Below are 19,108 nucleotides of genomic sequence, written 5' to 3' on the forward strand. Positions count from 1 at the left end.
GAACCGTTGCAAGCTCTTGCACTTTTTAAATACTTGGTTCCAACAGAATCTCTGCAAACTCCAGCACCCTTAAAAGACCTGGTTACAACAGAACATCTGCAAACTCCAACACCAGCTAAAGACTAATTTTGGTCAAAAGGCACATGTAGGAAGCTGGCTCTTTATATGATATATCAAAACTAAGGGTTCGCTTATGAATGGACCGGGACTTGCTATGGCAATCCCAGGGCGCTCTGCTAGGGGGTAGTGAGGCCATTCAGCCGTAGGCTTATCACAGAAGAGTGCAAGACATCTGAAAATAATACACACTATGCTCAATAAATGAGACACGCGACTCAAAAAAGATATCCAAACCAATTTATAAAAATAGCAAATATCTTTATATATGTTTAGACATCAGAAGGAAATCATTCAGGTAAGTATGTTTTTAAATATGATTTTTTTTGTTAAACAAGTTGACAGTGGAATTTCTGTTGGCTGCAATGTTGTCCTCTGGGAGGAAAAGTCAATGCGGCATTCAGGTACAGTACAGCGACTTTCAGGACCCTTCTCCAGGAGTTAAGGTGAGTAGTGAGCAAGGTTCAAGGCAGCACCAGTAGAATCCCACCAACGGCACTAGGGCTGCCGGATGCAGAAGCGCAAAACAGCGTCAGGTGCCCAATGTTAGTCTAGGGAGAACGATCACTGTAAAAAGAGGCTGCAGCTTTGACTGGGAGGCCAGTCGGCTGTACCAACAGGGGAACTCAGGCCTCATGAGGCTCAGGGATGTAGGAGCTCCTTTGGTCTTCTTCTTCATGGACCAGGGGTGACGGGTGCGGAGGTGTCTTTAGGCATTGGATTTTCTTACCAGGAGCAGTCACGGTAGAGAGGGCCTGCGTGCAGAGGCTGCGGGCGACGTCGGAGACTCCACGAGAGGTGTCACCACACTGGACTCAGTGTCTGGGGGCTTGGGGACCACGCTGACACCATTGGCCCACTTCAACTCAGGCTTGGACCGACAGGTGCAGTGGCATCTTCAGGCTTCGGGTGTGTATGGTTATGGAGACCTTCCAGGGGTCTCTGGGTGCCTGCAGGATGCAGGGAAACGGGTCCGGTGCTTCTCAGGAGGTCTTGGTTCCTGGGTGAGGGGCTGCCAAGTCTGGAGGCTCAGCAGCTGCAGGACAGTCGACTTTGGGTGCAATTAGCGAAGGCAGCAGGCAGGCCGACCAGGTTGGCACCAAGTCAGTTGCTAGATCTTCTGTTCTTGCTGGATGTGACGATTCTCGTCCTTCTTCATCTTTCAATGTAGGGTAGTAGCCACTGGGCTACTGACCCTTGGGGTCACTATGCCCTCATAAGACCACTTCCTGTGGGAAATAAACATAACCCTGTCCCAGAATCCCTAAGTATGTCATCACAAAGATGGCTACTTCTGAAAAATTGGGTCCACCTCAGTTTAACCCATCTTAGGAGTGGTACTAGCCTGTGGGTGGCACGTCTACCTGACTAGCTAATTTTCCCACCTGTCCAGGCGCCAAAGGGGGCTCTGGACAAAAGGGGGTCAGCTTCCTCTCCTGTAAGGGTAAGCAGATTCACATTTCAAAGACGGCAGCTTTTTTGCAGTTTGCCGACCTAGGAAGGCTAACCAACTGGTCATCCTGTGTTACACCCTCTTCCCGGACAGGCTTTTGTTCTGGGTCTCCTGAGAGCCAAAGGCTCTCACCCGAGGAGGTCAGAACAGGGTCTCAGGTGGCAGACACCAGTCAGCAAGGACACCAGAGGCTGGTAGGTTTTCAGGGGCACCTCTAAGGTGCCCTCTGTTTGCATGTGTTGGTTAATCCAACACTAGAATCAGTGGAGGTTTACCATTACGAGATGTTTGATACCAAATATCCTTATCTTCAGTGAAGCCATTATGTAACTGGGGAACTCGTTTTCACCAGTGTCCAGCCCATGTTCTAAAATGGCTTCCCTGTCCACTTGCACTGGCAATAATAGAACTGGCCAGCACAGGGACATATCTACTCATGCAGGTATGCCCTCACATGTAATACCAAGCGCCCTGCCTTAGGGCTGCAAGGCCTGCTGTAGGTGTGACTTACAAGTACAACATGCAGTGTTAGGGCGCCTGGCACACAGGGTTGTGTGTCAGGTCGTGTTTTCAGTTTTATCTGCACTAAAACACGCAGCATGCAATGGCAGTCTTGTATGAGTTTGGTGAGGAATCCCTTAGGGTGGCACAATTCATGCTGCTAACCTAAGGGGACCCTCTTTAGTATCTCATGACCTAGGTACCATGGGTACCGTTTACAAGAGACTTATAGAGAGGGTACTAAAGGTATTGCCAATTTGGGAAAATAATTGTACATTTTTAGGGAAAGAACACTGGTACTGGGGACCTGGTTAGCTGGAACCTAGTACATTTCAGGTAAAGTTGGATCAAACACCAGGCAGAAAGTGTTGGGGGGGGGGGTACTGCAACAAAACCCAGCTTCCCACAGCACACAAATGCAATAAACAAATAATCCCTTTTTATGGTGCAGCTCTGTTACAAATCTGTGTCTTCAGAAAGCCTCAATTGCAGGAGGCATCCTAACATTTGAGTCTCTGTTGTGAATGCGAAAGGCCTGCACATCTGCAATATTTGAAATGAACCCGGCTTAGAGGACCCCCTGGCCTGCGGCCTGGCTCGGAAGCTGTTATTTTGTGCTCTCTGATTTTCACATACTTAAATAAAGCTTCCCTACCCTTGACCTTTTATCACTGCTTGCAGTTTTATACTCTTCCCCCTAAGGCTCAGACTGGCAACTCTGCCTCTGACACTTCGACTTTCCCCCAATCTTCCTTTTTTATTTGATTTTATCAAAATGTTACACCAGCCAAGATGTAGTCATTAGGGAGCCCTAGAGGGCAATATTTTTTCTTGTTCAGCTGGCTGTGCTCTCCGTGACTGCATTAGATATGCGGCCACTTATCCGTCTGATCACTTAGCATATGCTGCAGTGCGATTATGCAGGGCTTACTCTCACTGCCTCTGAAGGAGGGAATCAAAGCAAGTGACTGAATGAATAGACGGGCGCTGGGGTGTCCAACGAAAGTCCAGGAGGGCCGGATTCATGCTTCCTTTTAAGGATAACCTAAAACTAAGTAAATAAGTTCCATGTTTGGTCATTTTAGAAGTGCACACGCATTGGACATCTACAAGGTTTTGTGTGTATGCAGTGTTTTCTTAAAATGTTTAAATCTGACTTTGTATTTGTGCATACATCCATATATGTACATTAGTCTGTCCGCCTGTCTGTCTGTCTCTTCTCTCATGCAGGCTCTCTCTCTCTCTCCTGCTCTCTCTTTCTCTCACACACTTCTCTCTCACTCTGTCTCTCCCTCTCTTTCTCTCTCTGTCTCTCTTTCTCTCTCCCTCCTCTCTCTGCCTCTCCTCCTCCTCTCTCCGTCTCGCTCTCTCCCTCTCGCTCTCTCCCTCTCCCCCTCTCACTCTCGCCGTCTCTCTCTGTCTCTCTCCCAGCTACTTAACAGATGAACTTCTCCATTATCGGCGAAGAAGAGCCTTACGGTCAGGGGGACAAATCCCTCCTTATTATCCATCGTTTGAAGAAGTCCTCTTCTGGGGGCAAATCCTTCTCCCATCTAGCGCCCCAATATTGGAGCCTTCTGCCTCTCGGCCTCCGTAAATGCAACGATTTTCCTACCTTTCAGAAACTTTTGAAAATCCAACTGTTCTGCAACTGTTAACTTGGGCTGTTGCTCCCCAGCAGGAGATACCCCTTTGAGGTGATTCCTGTGCTGTACAAATTACTTGTTCATTCATTCTTTCCCTCTTTTTCTGTCTCCTCTCTCAATGTATCCTTTTCTCTCTCTCCCGCTCTCTTTCTCTCCCCCTCTCTCTTTCTCTCTCTCTCTCACTCTTTCTTTTTCTCTTTCGCTCTTTCCTCTCTCTCTCCCGTCTCCCCTTCTCTTACTCTCCCCCTCTCTCTTCTCTCTCTTTCTCTCTCTCTCTCTCCTCTTTCTCTTTCTTTCCCCTCTCTCTCTTTCTCTCTCCCCCTCTCTTCCTTTCTCCACCACTCTCTCTTCTCTCTCTCCTCTCTTTCTCCCTTCTCTCCTCTCTTTCTCCCCTCTCTCCTCTTTCTACCCTCTCTCCTCTCTTTCTCCCGTTTCCTTTTCTCCCCCCCTCTCTTTCTCTTACTCTCTCGCGCTCTCTTATCTCTCTCCTCTCTCTTTCTCTCTTTCTTCTCTCTCTCCCCTGTCTCTCTTTCTCTCTCCCCCCTTCTCTCTCTCCTCTTTACAATAAAAGGTAGTTTGACAAAGATGTTTTTTCCAGTCACCTAGCACATTCATCCGCTGTGGTGGTGTTGCACACGGTGGGGAGGGGGAGTGTGGGGGTGGTAGAACAAAATCTGTGACATGGCCCCCACCTGGCGCCCTTCTATAGACGCCGGTGATTTTATGCACGTTTATTCCATGTGACTATTGTAAAAACCTGCAATTGATTCTGCCTTATCGGACCTCTGTTTGCACATCTGGAAGGCACTCCTGCTGACCCCGACTTAGTCAGTCTAGATGGAATGGGGACATATGTCATTAATCGCGATTGCACTGTTCTTATACACCAGTATCCAAATGTTTATTTCAAATCAAAAACAGATACAAACCTACACTTGAAGGCGCTCCATAAGTATAGTCAACAACCGCGTTTTAGTTCTTTGTAAAACACTGAGGTAATCCTACACCTAATATTATGAAAAGGGCTAAAGTGCTTATGCTGCGGTACAAATATCCTCTCAATCCTATTATCACGTATGTAATATTAATTTTCATATTTTTTTCCTTCTATAACACAGCCATATGCCTTTGGCAAAAAAGTAGATGTTTCGGGCCTGTGTTTAATCATGATTGGTCTCCTTCATCAGGACACTCAGTTTTTTTCTAAACTCAGTCAGAGTAACAACCAAGGCCCCCAAGGTCCAAGACATCTGCAGGAAATCTATTTTAGCCCTAAAGTTTTCTTAATTTCCTCACCCTCTCGAACTTTCTGTCCAGTTTGTTTTGCCAATATCCGCCAATTTATTTTTCGCCTTCCTGTTTAGCCCAGTATTCCATTTGGAGTTTTTGGGTAACTGGGTGGAAATTTCTGGGCCTCGGTGCTACAATTGTCAGGACCCAATTGTGTTGTGACACATTCCTCGCGAAAGGCTTCACTCAAGAGCCATTGTAAGAGTAAGTATAGAGGAAAAATGGAGGATTGTGCCCTCACGATTTGTCAATAGTAGTCCGAAAATGAACTGTAAACGTTCTTTGAAAGTTTTACGTGCGTAGTTTTTATTTCATGTTAGTGGATAAAGAACAGCCGACACGTGTTTCGCCCTAGTGGCCTTTAGGCCGTGGGCTTTTTCAAGGCAAGAATCAGGTGTTGGTGCAGGTTGAAATCATGATTCTCTAAAAAGCCGGTATCTCGTCTCTGCGGTCCTGGAACAGTTTTCCATTTGGAGTTTACCTGTCATCCACAGGGTGCAGCCATTATGTATCGTCACCATGTTTCTTGAGGTGGCGTCATCCAGCCGCCAATCAAAAGCTGTGGTCTCCTACTTAAGTGTGATACCGCAGCTTACTTTTGAAAGTGCAACTTTTATGCATTCACCCCAGACTACTTGGAATCAATCAATCAAGGATTATAGAGTGCAGATACTCATCCATGAGGGTCTCAAGGCGCTGATAAATGATGTCCTCCTATCTACATTGGCCACTCCTGCATTAAGGGCTCCGTGAACAATAGTGACGTAGCTAGACCCACTGGCCCTAAGTTTGCCGACCGGTGCAAGTAAGAGCGGAGCGGAGGGAGTTGGGGTCTGGCGGCTAATTTGTTGCGGGAGGTCTGGCGGGCGACAGACGACCTGTTCTCGGGGGCAGGGGGATGCCTGTAGTCAACAGACACAACTTGCTCACCTATGCTGCCCCCAAAAACAGTGCCTCCCGGGGTAACCCCCCCCCCCACCATCTCCCCAGCTACGCCACTGGTGAGCGGACTCAGAACCCCCAGTGAGTAGGTGACAGTCGTCCAGTGATGGTCCACAAGAGACAGAGCCATGCCAGATTTTTAATAAACACTTCTAAATAAAAGGTTGGTTACATATATTTGTTGTCGGTACATTTATCTCATGTGGATATCATGAAAATCTGGCATCAATGCAGACTTGACGGGCATACATTGGAAAGGTTCTGTGTGGATTCAACGTGGTAATTTAACGGTTTCAAACCCTACGCTGGTGTTTGGTTACTTCTCTGCTCTAAAGTCCCTGTTCTGTTGATTTTCTTCTAAGGCTTTGAGCACATTACTTCCTCTCATTGAAAGCCTCCTTCAACTGGGCCGCGCCATTTTGTTATCCACTTTTTTTTGTGCTATATGCCCATTCCAGAGGTTGCCTTTTCTTTCTTTGTACTCAACTGCTGCCTGTCCATGCCATTGTCCTGGGTCTCACACGTTGTGTTACTATTGGCTTTGTTTCTGACTCACGACCCACCTCACATTTTATTGTGTCTGTCAGTGATTTTTTTTGTGATGGTGGTCACAGCTGATGAGCATTGACAATCATTTTTTGAGATTAGGACTTTTTTTTTATCATCAGACTTTGTTCCAGAGAAAAAATGGCAGAAAACAGAGAATGAGCATGTCAAAGACAGAAAAAGAATGATGAAAGGAGCAAGTAGGGATGGAAGAGAACCCTCAAGAGTGAGACAAAGAAACAGTAAGTGTTGGATGGAGGAAAAAAGAGGCATAAGGTGGTATCTAGACTAGACAGTCAGTTATTGATTAGATAAAGAGACGAGATGTGGGGTGGAAGACTGGTGATAGTTGGAATGAAGACTAGGCAACCTTACTGTTCACAAGATAATGAGGCAAGAAGTGTAGGGTGGTGGAAGAAAGAGGAATGAGGTGGAATCAAGACCAGGCAGCCTCGATATTCATGAGATAAAGAGACAGGAAGTGTAGGGTGGTGGAAGAAAGAGGCACAAGGTGGAATCAAGACCAGGCAGCCTTGAATTCATGAGATAAAGAGACAGGAAGTGTAGGGTAGTGGAAGAAAGAGGCATGAGGTGGAATCAAGACCAGGCAGCCTCTGTATTCATGAGATAAAGAGACAGGAAGTGTAGGGTGGTGGAAGAAAGAGGCATGAGGTGGAATCAAGACCAGGCAGCCTCAGTATTCATGAGATAAAGAGACCGGAAGTGTAGGGTGGTGGAAGAAAGATGCATGAGGTGGAATCAAGACCAGGCAGCCTCGGTATTCATGAGATAAAGAGACTGGAAGTGTAGGGTGGTGGAAGAAAGAGGCATGAGAAGGAATCAAGACCAGGCAGCCTCAGTATTCAGGAACCGCGGCATTCAGCAGTGCAGATGGCTGACTCCGGAGGGAGACATTTGGCTCTGACACTTATGATTTTCTACAAACTAAGCATTGAGCTTGTTTTTGGTCTACCCCCAAGTATGGTCTATCTCTTTCGACTGCCGCATAGAGCTTGTAATTGCGAAATATATAAATTGCACATAAACTGCTGGGAATTAATTAACTATTGTCGGTGATCGCAGTGTGGTAACTTTAGCGCATGCACAGTGGGAACATTTTGTTCGAATGGAAGAAACTGTGCAGATGGGACTCAGATTTTTCATTGTTTGAGGCTTCTTTTTGAAATCAAGGTGGTTTGTTGCATATGGACTCTCTGTGACCAGTATCCAGTGAGTGCCGCACACTCCTGCCTCCTTTGGTGTGGCCAGTGCTAGACTGATGAGCAGTCAGACAGAGTGGAATTACCATACTGAATTCTGCTGTGCCTGATCATGACTGGTCTGGGTCGTATCACGGAAAATGGGCATTGTCACTGTTTGTGTCCGGTGCACAATAAAAAAGGTGCACCAGGTGCAAACAGTAAAAATGCACCCCATTATCATAAATGCGCTGCCTCCAGAGCAGCCGTGAACTCACGCTGCCCCCAGGGCAGCGCATTACTGTTTTTGACAGTGCAGGCATCAACCCCCGTTGTCACTTTTGATGGGGATTAGAGATCCCCTTGCAGGCGGGTGAAGTCACTAACTGCACCCGCTTGCAAGGGGATGTCTGGGAAGTCCATGGGACCCCCTTTCCCTTCCAACGGGCTGCTAGAGTGCGCCTCCTGAGGGCTTCTTTGCCTCTGTTCCTGCGTCTGTAATACGGCGTGGGTGCAGAGACAAAGGGATTCCCTTATTTGCACGGGGCACACCTCCATGCGAATGAGGGAATGCTCGCTGCAGATAGCGCTAGTGCTTTATGTGCGCCAGCGCTATCCCTCTTACAGATGGGGCGACACAAGTGTCTGCGGCCCCTTCTGTTATACCAAAGTACCCCTGGGGTGCGTAAAGCGTGAGCAAAAGCCAGTTGTGCCCCAGGGGCACTTTATGTAACATGGCCTCTGGTGTTCCTGTGCCAGATTTTTATGCGTACAGGAACACTGGACTGATTTTACTGGCTGGTAAAACCAATTGTACTACTGAATATCATCATCAACAATATTGCAGGTTACTAATATCGGGGATAGATTATTGCGGGACAAAATATCAAAAGGTAAGTGCATGTATGGAAATCTAGATTTACTATTCCTAATTCCTCATCTGCGTACCTTAAAGATATGTTTACTACATCTATACAGATATGTGGAGTTAGGTAAAGAAAATATAGACTTAGTTACATGTCGATATTTTATTTTCAATATTCTGTCCCATCGATATTGTTGATTCGATATTTAGGGGGCATACCGGACAATATTGCATGAGGATTTTGGTGCCAAAGCAACCAAGGCTCATTTTTCAGTCCCTGACTCCTCTCCCCAAAACTAATGTTCCCTTTACCTCCCATAAAGCCCCAGCTCCTCTTCCCCCACCCCCCCCCCCCACCTAGCAGGGAAGCCACTGCTCACTACCAGCCAGGTGGTAAACTGGACCCTTAAACCTCTCAGAATAGGACATTCTACAAAATAATTCTGTGTCCAGTGAGTTATTTCCCATTCATAGGGGTCTAACTCATAATATATGAACTTCTGTGCAAATATAGCTACTGATAATGTTCATTCCGAAAGTCCGCCTAACTCATCACAGGGCCTTGATGTAGTGGCAGTAGTTAATAAATCTTTTTTTGACTTGGCTTACTGTGATCATTCACGCTGGTACATTTGAGGTTCGACTTCAGATGCCTGATCTGCTGAGATCTTCATTGGTTTTGATACCATTATCAGGCCATTTGGAGTCTTGAGCCAGTCCCACAAGTTCATTGTAGCAGCTTGGGGTTGTCCCTGCTCTCTTGAATGAAACTAAGGGCAGTCCTTTACCCAGACCTTGCGACCCATCATATTTCCTCTCTACTTATAAACTCCTGACACTTGTCAATTTGATAGAAAATGTTGGCAGTAAAATAGGTTTTGTGTTTGCAGAGTAGTCAATAATATCATAAAACAGACTCCAGCCAACGCGTTTTGTTCAATGAGAATTGAACTTCATCAATGCTGAACACATGTTCTCCAGTATTAGGGGTGTCTTTCATATATTCACATGCTTGAATATCCCCCGTCGTCGAAGTGGGAGTCCCACGGTACATAAAATAGCAGTCATATATGCATGTATACATGAAAAATATAACTAATAAAAATATACATACATATAGTGCAGTAAATTGTAAATTCTAAAAGTACCATAGAACATAATAGGCCCATTGAAAAGCCTAAGGGAGAACTCACTTTAGTAGCATATCTGAGTCATTATGTGTTGGATCACATTCCAGCCAATCAGGCTGTAGCCTCCTCTAGAACCTTCTCCTCAGAAGCCCAAGTCCTCAGATTTTCTACCGCACGTCGTGTGAAGGGAGTCTCCCTGAGCTCTGCTCAGTTTTCTTCAACTTTACCTGTTTTTTTCTTCAAGAAAATGTCTTCAAACAAGAAATCCCTGTTTAAAGCCTGCCCTTCATGTGGTAAACTGCGCCTTTTCCACGAGGATCCACACAGTAAATGCATTTACTGTCTCTACCCAGACCATGAGGTGAAAAACTGTAAGTACTGTCGCACTTTCCCTCCTAAGACTCTGAGAGATAGAGAGGCCCGTCTCCTTCTGTGGCTACAGAAGTTGAAGACTTCGGAGTCTGTGGTTTCTGATGTAGAGAGCCTGTCATCTTTTACTTCAAAGTCCTCTCAGAAGCGTGGGGCTGAGACTGAGGTTCCTTCTCCTTTTCTCAAGAAGAGTAGACTGTTGGATCCCTCTAGGATTGTCTCCCCACAGGATTCGCTTCAGGGCACGTCTACGGGACCTGGTTCTCTGACGTCTGCGCCCAAAGCCTTACCTACCAGTAAGAAATCTGGTTTTGGCTCGTCGACGGGCTCGTCGACGCGCCCGTCGACGTCTTCAGCGTCGACGAAATCCATTTCTACCACCTCCACGTCGACGACGACATGTTCCATGTCCACCGGCGCTACGTCGACGACGACCACCTCGTCGACGGCGACCTCGAAGGTGAGACCCATCTCTTCAGTGGTGAAGATCTCGTCGACGACCGTCAAGGATAGACCGTCGACGACGAAGCCGTCGACGCATCCATCGTCGGCGCATACACCATCGACGAAGACCAAACCTCCACTCAGCGCCCCGTCGACGACGAAGCCGTCGACGCATCCATCGTCGGCGCATACATCGTCGACGAAGACCAAGCCTCCACCCAGCACCCCGTCGACGGGCCTGTCGACGGTGCCCCCGTCGACGACGCCTCCGTCGACCAGCACTACCTCGTCGACGGCCTCGTCGACGACTCTCACACCGTCGACGCCTTCGTCGTCGACGGCCAAAGCTCCACTCTCGTCGACGAATAAAGCCCCGCTTCCGTCGACGGGCCCGTCGACGGACAAGGAATCCTCGTCGACGAAGAAAATTCCGTCCAAGTCGACGCCGATGGCCTCTTTGTCGACAATGCACCCGCCTCAGGGTGTTGCTGACGGTGCCGCATTTACGCCAATGGGCTCGTTGGCGTCGCACCAACCTCTACCAAAAGCGGCTTCCATCTACACAGTGGTTACTGCTTCTTCTTTGCGGACCATACCACTCATCCAACTGAGTCCTGTGAGGAGTGGCGCTCGTCTTCCAGACAAATTATTCCAGTCTGGTGAGGAAGAATCCGGAAACGATTCGGAAGTGGAAGGATTATTTACACAGGCAACAAGTCCTTCGGATTTGAACATTAAGTGCCAGGAATATAGTGACGAGGGTGATGTGGTGGACAATGTCGAAGATGGGACTGACTTGTTTCCTGTTGATACGTCCGAACCGGTGCCTTCAGAGCCTATTACCCAGATACCTCTGTCCTTGGTGATGAACCTTCAGCACATGCTGGATGATTATAACCGCAGGTTTCCTTCTTCTACTCCTGCTTCTCCAGCACCACTGCCTCCTCCGCAGCCTCAACCGCAACTTCCTCAGGCACCTACACCAGTTTCACCGGCTTCACCGGATGGTGCTCGCCCTGACACTGGCGACGAGGATCCGGATCCTCACAACACAGATGACGACGACAATGACGCCGACATGGCTGAGTGGGACAATTATAGGGCTCAAACACCTTCCACTCCGCCCACCTCGCCTCTACATTCGCCCCCAGTGGACATGGCACATTTCCACAATTTGATGATCCGGGCTACAAAACGGTTTCATCTCAAAGTCGAACAACAACAGCATGAAAGTGACTGCTTTCTATATGACTTTAAAGACATCTCACAAAGGCAATCCCACACTATACCAATCGTGGAATAGATTTGGAAGGAAGGCCTTAAATTGATGGAACGTCCCAATTCTGTTCCTGCGGTCTTACCCAGATTGGACAGGAAATACAAAGCACCGGCGTCTTCTCCGGCCTGCTTGGTGTCTCAACCGAAGGCAGATTCGGTAATTACTCAGGCTGCACAAAAAAGATCGCGCAATCCTGCAACGCCACTCACGTCTCCTCCTGATCAGGAAGGCCGCAAATTGGATTCCATAGGAAAGAAATTCACGACCATGGCGGCTACTACAGTGAGGGCGGCAAACACTCTGGCTATACTGGGCCGTTATGACCGCCAGATGTGGTCCGAGATTGCTGCATTGATTCCTCAGCTGCCTGAGGCAATCCGGACAGAAGCACAGGCGATTATTCACGAGGGGGAGTTGATTTCTTCCGAAATCATTGATTGTGCACTCGATATTTCCTCCACGGGATTTCGACAATTGGCGGGGGCTGCAGTTTTGAGGCGTCAAGGCTGGCTGCGCTCCACCACTTTCCGTCCTGAAGTACAGGCAAGAGTCCTAGATTTACCGTATGACGGAGAATTATTGTTTGGCAAACATGTGGATGATGCCCTTGAGGCGATAAAAAAGGACACTGACACTGCGAAATCCTTGGCGAGCCTACAATACAAGAAACGGCCTTTTCGGGGTGCACGGGGTAGAGGCGGAGGCTCCTCTACTTTTCGTGGCTCAAGTCAATATCGTTCATTCAACACCTACAACGATAACAGACAGCGGGGTGCCTATCAATCTCAAACTCGACAATCCACCTCCAGGCCTTACCAAAGGAAATCCACTTATAGAGGTGGATCAAACGCCAAAAAGCAGTGACTGCCTCAGACCCTTCCTTTTTGCCGACCGTACATCTTGGAGGTCGCATCTCGAAATACTTTTACAAATGGTCCACAATCACCTCCGACCAATGGGTCCTGGACATTATATCCAAAGGACATACCCTGGAATTCACAAAATTTCCACCCACTCATCCACCTTCGGGGCCACCACCCCCTCATTTCAAGGACCTTCTGGCCCAGGTGAACTTAATGATCAAAAAAGGAGCCATCGAACTAGTGCCGCAAGGTCAACGCGGCAAGGGGTTCTATTCCCGCTTTTTCTTAGTCAAGAAGAAGTCGGGGGAATGGCGTCCAATATTGGATCTACGAGCTCTAAACAAATTTCTAATTTCAAAAACTTTTCAGATGTTAACTCTGATCCAAATTCTGAATTTTCTCAATCCAAGCGAGTTCTATTCCACAATCGACCTTCAGGACGCTTACTTCCATGTGCCAATCCACCCCAGACACAGGAAGTATCTCCGCTTCACGGTCGGGCAGCTACACTTCCAATTCAAAGTCCTGCCATTCGGCCTCCGCTCAGCACCAAGGGTTTTTACCAAGATCTTGGCCCCCGTAGCTGCCTTCCTACGTCTCCAAGGTATCCAATTTTACCCATACCTGGACGACTGCCTCATCAAGGCAAGCACTTTTCACCAGACGGAGCAGCACACTCAAGTTTGCGTCTCCCTTTTCCACGCCTTGGGGCTTCCAATCAATTGCCAGAAGTCACACTTTCAACCATCGCAACGGAGAAATTTTCTCGGAGCCTTGCTAGATTCTCGGCAGGGAAAAGTGTTCGTTTCCCAGGAAAGACAGGACCGCATGTTAATGATGGTGCGCTCCCTCCAATCAAAACTGTCCGTTTCTGTCCGAATGTTCAAATCATTCCTTGGCATGGCCTCCTCGTGCATCCACCTCATTCCAAATTGCAGATTGCACATGAGGACTCTCCAGGAGGAACTGGACAGGCAGTGGAAACAGGTGTCGGGGTCCTTCGAGGACAAGGTCCTTTTAACACCTCGCATACAGAAAGCGCTGGAGTGGTGGGCTCACCCTCCACACATATCTGCGGGCCGTTCATTCCAGGACGAACCCCCAACTCTGACGCTTACGACAGACGCGTCTCTCGAAGGCTGGGGAGCGCATCTCGACGGCATGTCTGTGAAAGGGAAGTGGACGGCAATACAACGAACTTGGCACATCAATCGTCTGGAACTCTTGGTGATTTTCTTAGCCCTCAAATCTTTCCAGAGGTTAGTGCGGGGACACACTTTGCTGGTGAGGACGGACAACACCACCAGCATGCACTACCTCAACAAGCAGGGCGGCACGAGGTCTCTTCCACTTTCTCAACTAGCACAAGAAATATGGGATTGGGCGATTCAACGTCAAATTCATCTCACAGCCATTCACGTGCCAGGTGTGGCCAATGTTCTGGCGGATTCTCTCAGCCGAGCATCATCAGACAATCACGAGTGGGAACTCAATCAGCCCACGGTCGAGTACATCTTCCGGCGGTGGGGCCAGCCACGGATGGATCTTTTCGCGACTGCTGTCAACAAGAAATGCCCACGCTTTGCAAGTCGGCATCCCCACAGAGAGTCGAGCGGGAATGCATTTTCGATCGATTGGTCGAACGATTTCATCTATGCTTTCCCTCCACTTCCTCTGATCCCTCGATTGTTACACAGGATGAGGTTCCAACCTTGTCGCATCATCCTGATCGCACCCAAGTGGCCGAGACGTCCATGGTTCACGGACCTGCTCCTCTTCTCGCAGTCCGATCCGTTGCCACTCCATCCTCTGCCGCACCTCCTCACGATGCAGCAGGGACTAATTTGTCATCCGGATCCAGCATACCTTCAACTCCATGCCTGGAACCTGAGTACAATGAATTTGCACGTTTAACTATTGACAAGGACTGCAGGGAGGTGTTAGCGCGGGCTCGCGCACCCTCCACCATAAAAACGTACCAACTCAAGTGGAAACGTTTCTGTGTCTGGTGCCGCACCAAGGATTTGGACCCAATGACTGCGAAACCTGAACAAATTTTACCTTTCTTTTTATCCCTGGCAAAATCAGGTCTGTCCCACTCAACTCTTAAAGTGTTTCTGGCGGCGATTTCCCGTTTCCGCCATGATGGTTCCACATCTTTATGTTCTTCAAGGATCATTAAACAATTTTACAAGGGCCTTTTTAGGATGTTTCCACCTATCCGTCGCCCTCCGCCTGCCTGGCGCTTGAATTTGGTCTTGTCTCAACTACTTCTACCACCATTTGAACCTATTCACTCGGCAACTCTTAAATTTCTCACGTGGAAAGTTGCTCTCTTACTCGCCTTAACGTCCTCAAGACGTGTCAGTGACATCCAGGCGTTTACCATACAGCCTCCTTTCCTAAAATTCTCCAACGAGGCCGTGACATTACGAACTAATCCTAAGTTCATCCCGAAGGTTCCCAGTGACTTTCATCTCAACTAACCTGTAATTCTGAAGACTTTCTTTCCTGCTCCGCAAACTCCAGCTGAGCGGTCATTGCATTCATTAGATTTGAAACGTTGTCTCAAATTCTACATTCAACGAACTGCACCTATCAGAAAATCGGATCAATTGTTTGTGGCATATGGTCCAACTTGCAAAGGACAACCTGTTACCAAGCAGACTATAACCAGGTGGATCTCCTCTACCATATCCTTCTGCCACCAACGGGCTGGAAAGCCCCTTCCTGCTCCTGTTCGAGCTCATTCAACTAGAGCAGTGTCTACTTCGGCTGCCCTTTTTGCGGGGGTACCCTTACGCCAGATCTGCAGAGCTGCTACTTGGTCGAGCAGCCATACTTTTACTAAGCACTACTGCCTGCAATCAACAGACGCCGCGGATGCGGCAGTGGGTCAAGCGGTGCTGCGGAATCTTTTCCAGTAAAGGTGAGCCTCTGTTGCTACCCGCCTCCAGTCATAAAGGTTTTTTCATAATTATGTTTTGGTATTTAGTGCATATTACCATATATATATATATTTACCTTCTTTGCTTGATGTATTACCTTTATGACTCCTGTGATGTTTTTACTGCTTTCTACTCTATTCAAGCATGTGAATCTATTAAAGACACCCCTAATACTGGAGAAGAACTATAGTTACTTACCTGTAAACTGTGGTTCTCCAGTATTGGTGTCTTTCATAGATTCACATGCGACCCTCCCATCCTCCCCTCAGAGGCTCTCTTTCTCCTCAGGCACTTTTACTTACTCTGTGCTAAGAAAATCTGAGGACTTGGGCTTCTGAGGAGAAGGTTCTAGAGGAGGCTACAGCCTGATTGGCTGGAATGTGATCCAACACATAATGACTCAGATATGCTACTAAAGTGAGTTCTCCCTTAGGCTTTTCAATGGGCCTATTATGTTCTATGGTACTTTTAGAATTTACAATTTACTGCACTATATGTATGTATATTTTTATTAGTTATATTTTTCATGTATACATGCATATATGACTGCTATTTTATGTACCGTGGGACTCCCACTTCGACGACGGGGGATATTCAAGCATGTGAATCTATGAAAGACACCAATACTGGAGAACCACAGTTTACAGGTAAGTAACTATAGTTCTTATACTACACACAGATATATATACCAAACCAATAAATAACCACTTTTCCCGTGAGATGCATAATTAACGCGGCCTAGTGTGTAACACGTAATCATAAGTTAATTACGGATAAGTATGGGCATCACAATTGGTGTAAAAAAATAGAGGCCAATAGAACTATTGAGCCATTGGTATGGTCAAAATAGACAACTCAATTGTAAATGTTTTAACCCCTTCGACGCTCATGATGAGCTCAGTTCGTCATGAGTTACGCCTCTCATACACTCATGACGAGCTGAGCTCGTCATGAACCGCGGGTTTTCGAAAAACTCAGCGCACAGTGGGAAAACGCTTAGCGTGGATGAGGTTAACAGAATACAATAAGCATAAACAGACATAAAGACATGACAGATCCTGTGGTTTGGTATATATCTGTGTGTAGTATAATGTGTGTTTTCACACTGTACAGTTTCTGTACTCATAGTTATTATTGTCCGTTGTGTCCTTTCCTGTCAGCCTCTCCCTCTCTTGTTCTCTTCTCTTCCACATGTCATTTGGTTTGTTATTTTATTGGCTTTGGTTGTGTCCTTGGTTATACCATGCAGTTTTTAGAGTCATGTGTATTGTCATGTTTTGTTTATTATGTCTATTTTGTATACATGCATATTTATGTATTTTATATTGTCACTTTCAGCCCTGATGAAGCTCAATTCTCATTGTACGAAACAAATTTGCTGGAGCTTGTTTTATGATATTATTGAAATAATAGAATTGAACACAAACGAACTTATGTCCGTCGACATCATTCGGAATAAGACTACACAGTGACGCACCTCTCCTTAACCATTCATACCAATATAGGCCTTCTTTCTTTACCTGTTGATAATTTTCAATAAGCCTAGAATACCACCTTAATAAAGGACACTTTGAGGTTTATCCTTAGGCTATTGTATTCTAAAAGAAATGGATCATAGCATTATGCAGAAAAAAATAAGAACTCCCTCAGGACAGCCCCCGTCTGAAGTTGAGTCCGCCCTGGTAGTACCATCTTACTAATGGTGGGATGAGGTGGCAAATGATAAAGTATGTTACATTATGTGAGTGAGAATACCTTGTCGAATTCTTAGAATTGTAACGACACTGGGACAGCAGTAGGTAGGGACAGTGGATCTTTTTTTTTTTTCCCGCTGAAGGCCAACTAGGCTCAGCGCGAAATACAAGGTTGTCACGCTGGTTTGCGGTATGTTATGTGAATTACGGATATGCGTGAGCCCAATAATGCCCTTGATCTTTCCTCTTGTGTGATACAAGAAGTGTGAATGAGACGCCTGAAAGGTGTGTATGATGGACTATTATTTGTATGGAATAGAAAGATATAATATTTTCCATTAACTACTTAATATAGGAGAAAAAAGTTAATGTAAAATTGGATCACATGGAAAGGATTTGTTATTGCAAATATTAGTGTGTGACATCTGGCGAATTTATTTTGTTTACTATCCTTGAAATAATGTTGTTTACATGTGGTTTACAGGTATTCCATGGATGTTGTTTATTTTCTTGTTAGAAGAAAAAAATCAAGATGGAAATATACTTTAAAAATGGTGATAAGGATAGCTCTGAAGCCTGGCACTAAATGCCGTTTGTAAAGCCTTTGCTGATAGAGAGGTCAACACCATCAACTAGGTACAGTATATTTCATAACAATATTTATTGAGTTTTCTTATATTTAAAAGTTTTAAACGCACTGCAAGTAGCTCCTGGCTGTCAGCAAATATACGGTGGTCACATCCATACCTAGATAGAGAACTAGCCAAAAGTGCAAGTTGCGCGTTCTACTGAAGATCCAGTTGGTACAATGTCTGGCGGATGGGCTTTAGATGTTAAATAGCCAAGTGGGTGACGTGTTCATGGCTTTTTTGTTTCTTAAACGAGAGGTTGACCTAACAGCATGGATGATCTACATCGCCCACGATAGACGCTGAAGCGTGAGTAATCGGCATATACACCCTTGAGTGAATGCGCTCTTTATTACGCTACCCCTCAGCACGTGTGTAGTGTTTCTACTATGCCTTTGCTGTGCTTTCCGATTTGTATGCAAGGAAGATCTTTCACAAGTGTCCTCGTTTTGCGATATTTCAATATTTAATTTTCCTTATTGATTAATCTCTGGTAATTCCAGTCCCAGGTTCATAGCCCTGAGATGAGCAAAACTTTTTTAGCTCTCCAATCTGACATGCCCTTCGTCTATCCATAGTGGTTTGGTTCATAATCCCACCCACTTGTAACAATTCTCCACCTGCCCACCCAACTTTTAAGTGGTGGTAGTAGGAGTGCTAATATTGAATGGAACCAGGAGGAGGGAGCCAATGTGGTGCCAGCCCCACCACGTGTACAAATGTGGAGATTCCAAAGAAGCCAAGAAAGATTGCCAATGGCCGTTGTTTACTTTCTTGCCTGTTCGAGCATGTGCCAGACCAGAGCCTCCTTTTAAACTATTGGCGTACCATTCATTCTAGGCCTTTACAATGATTCCTGATACTGGGTATTTCTTTCATGCTGGGCGCCCGGTGGATTCTCAGTCCTACATCCATTCTAGGGGTTCCAGTCACTCTACACCAGGGGTCTCCAACCTTTTGTGTAGTCAGAGCTACTTCTGGCCAGTGAAAATCGCTGTGAGCTACTGAACAGAAGCAACTCGCGCATTTTTCAGAGAGACCCCCCACGCCTAGTTTCATTGACTTAAAGCCTAATTTCATCAGAGCCCATACTGTGGTTTGAACAAAATACCCAAGCCAGGCCTTACTTCAGAGTTCCCTAGAACACCAAAAGAAATGACTTTGGATTTGTGACGCTTCAAGACATTTCAATT

General features: G+C 46.5%; 1 long non-coding RNA gene across 1 annotated transcript in view; it reads left to right on the forward strand.

The window, feature by feature from the left end:
* LOC144798898 (uncharacterized) overlaps window positions 1-17,917 on the forward strand; it is a 334,875-nt gene extending 316,958 nt beyond the window's left edge. The window contains exon 3 of the long non-coding RNA XR_013603692.1: window positions 17,771-17,917. This is a non-coding gene — a long non-coding RNA (uncharacterized LOC144798898). The remainder of the gene's footprint in view (window positions 1-17,770) is intronic.
* Window positions 17,918-19,108: the final 1,191 nt, after the last annotated feature.

This window comes from Lissotriton helveticus, chromosome 12, assembly GCF_964261635.1.
Source record: "Lissotriton helveticus chromosome 12, aLisHel1.1, whole genome shotgun sequence".
Classification (NCBI taxonomy): Eukaryota; Metazoa; Chordata; class Amphibia; order Caudata; family Salamandridae; genus Lissotriton; species Lissotriton helveticus.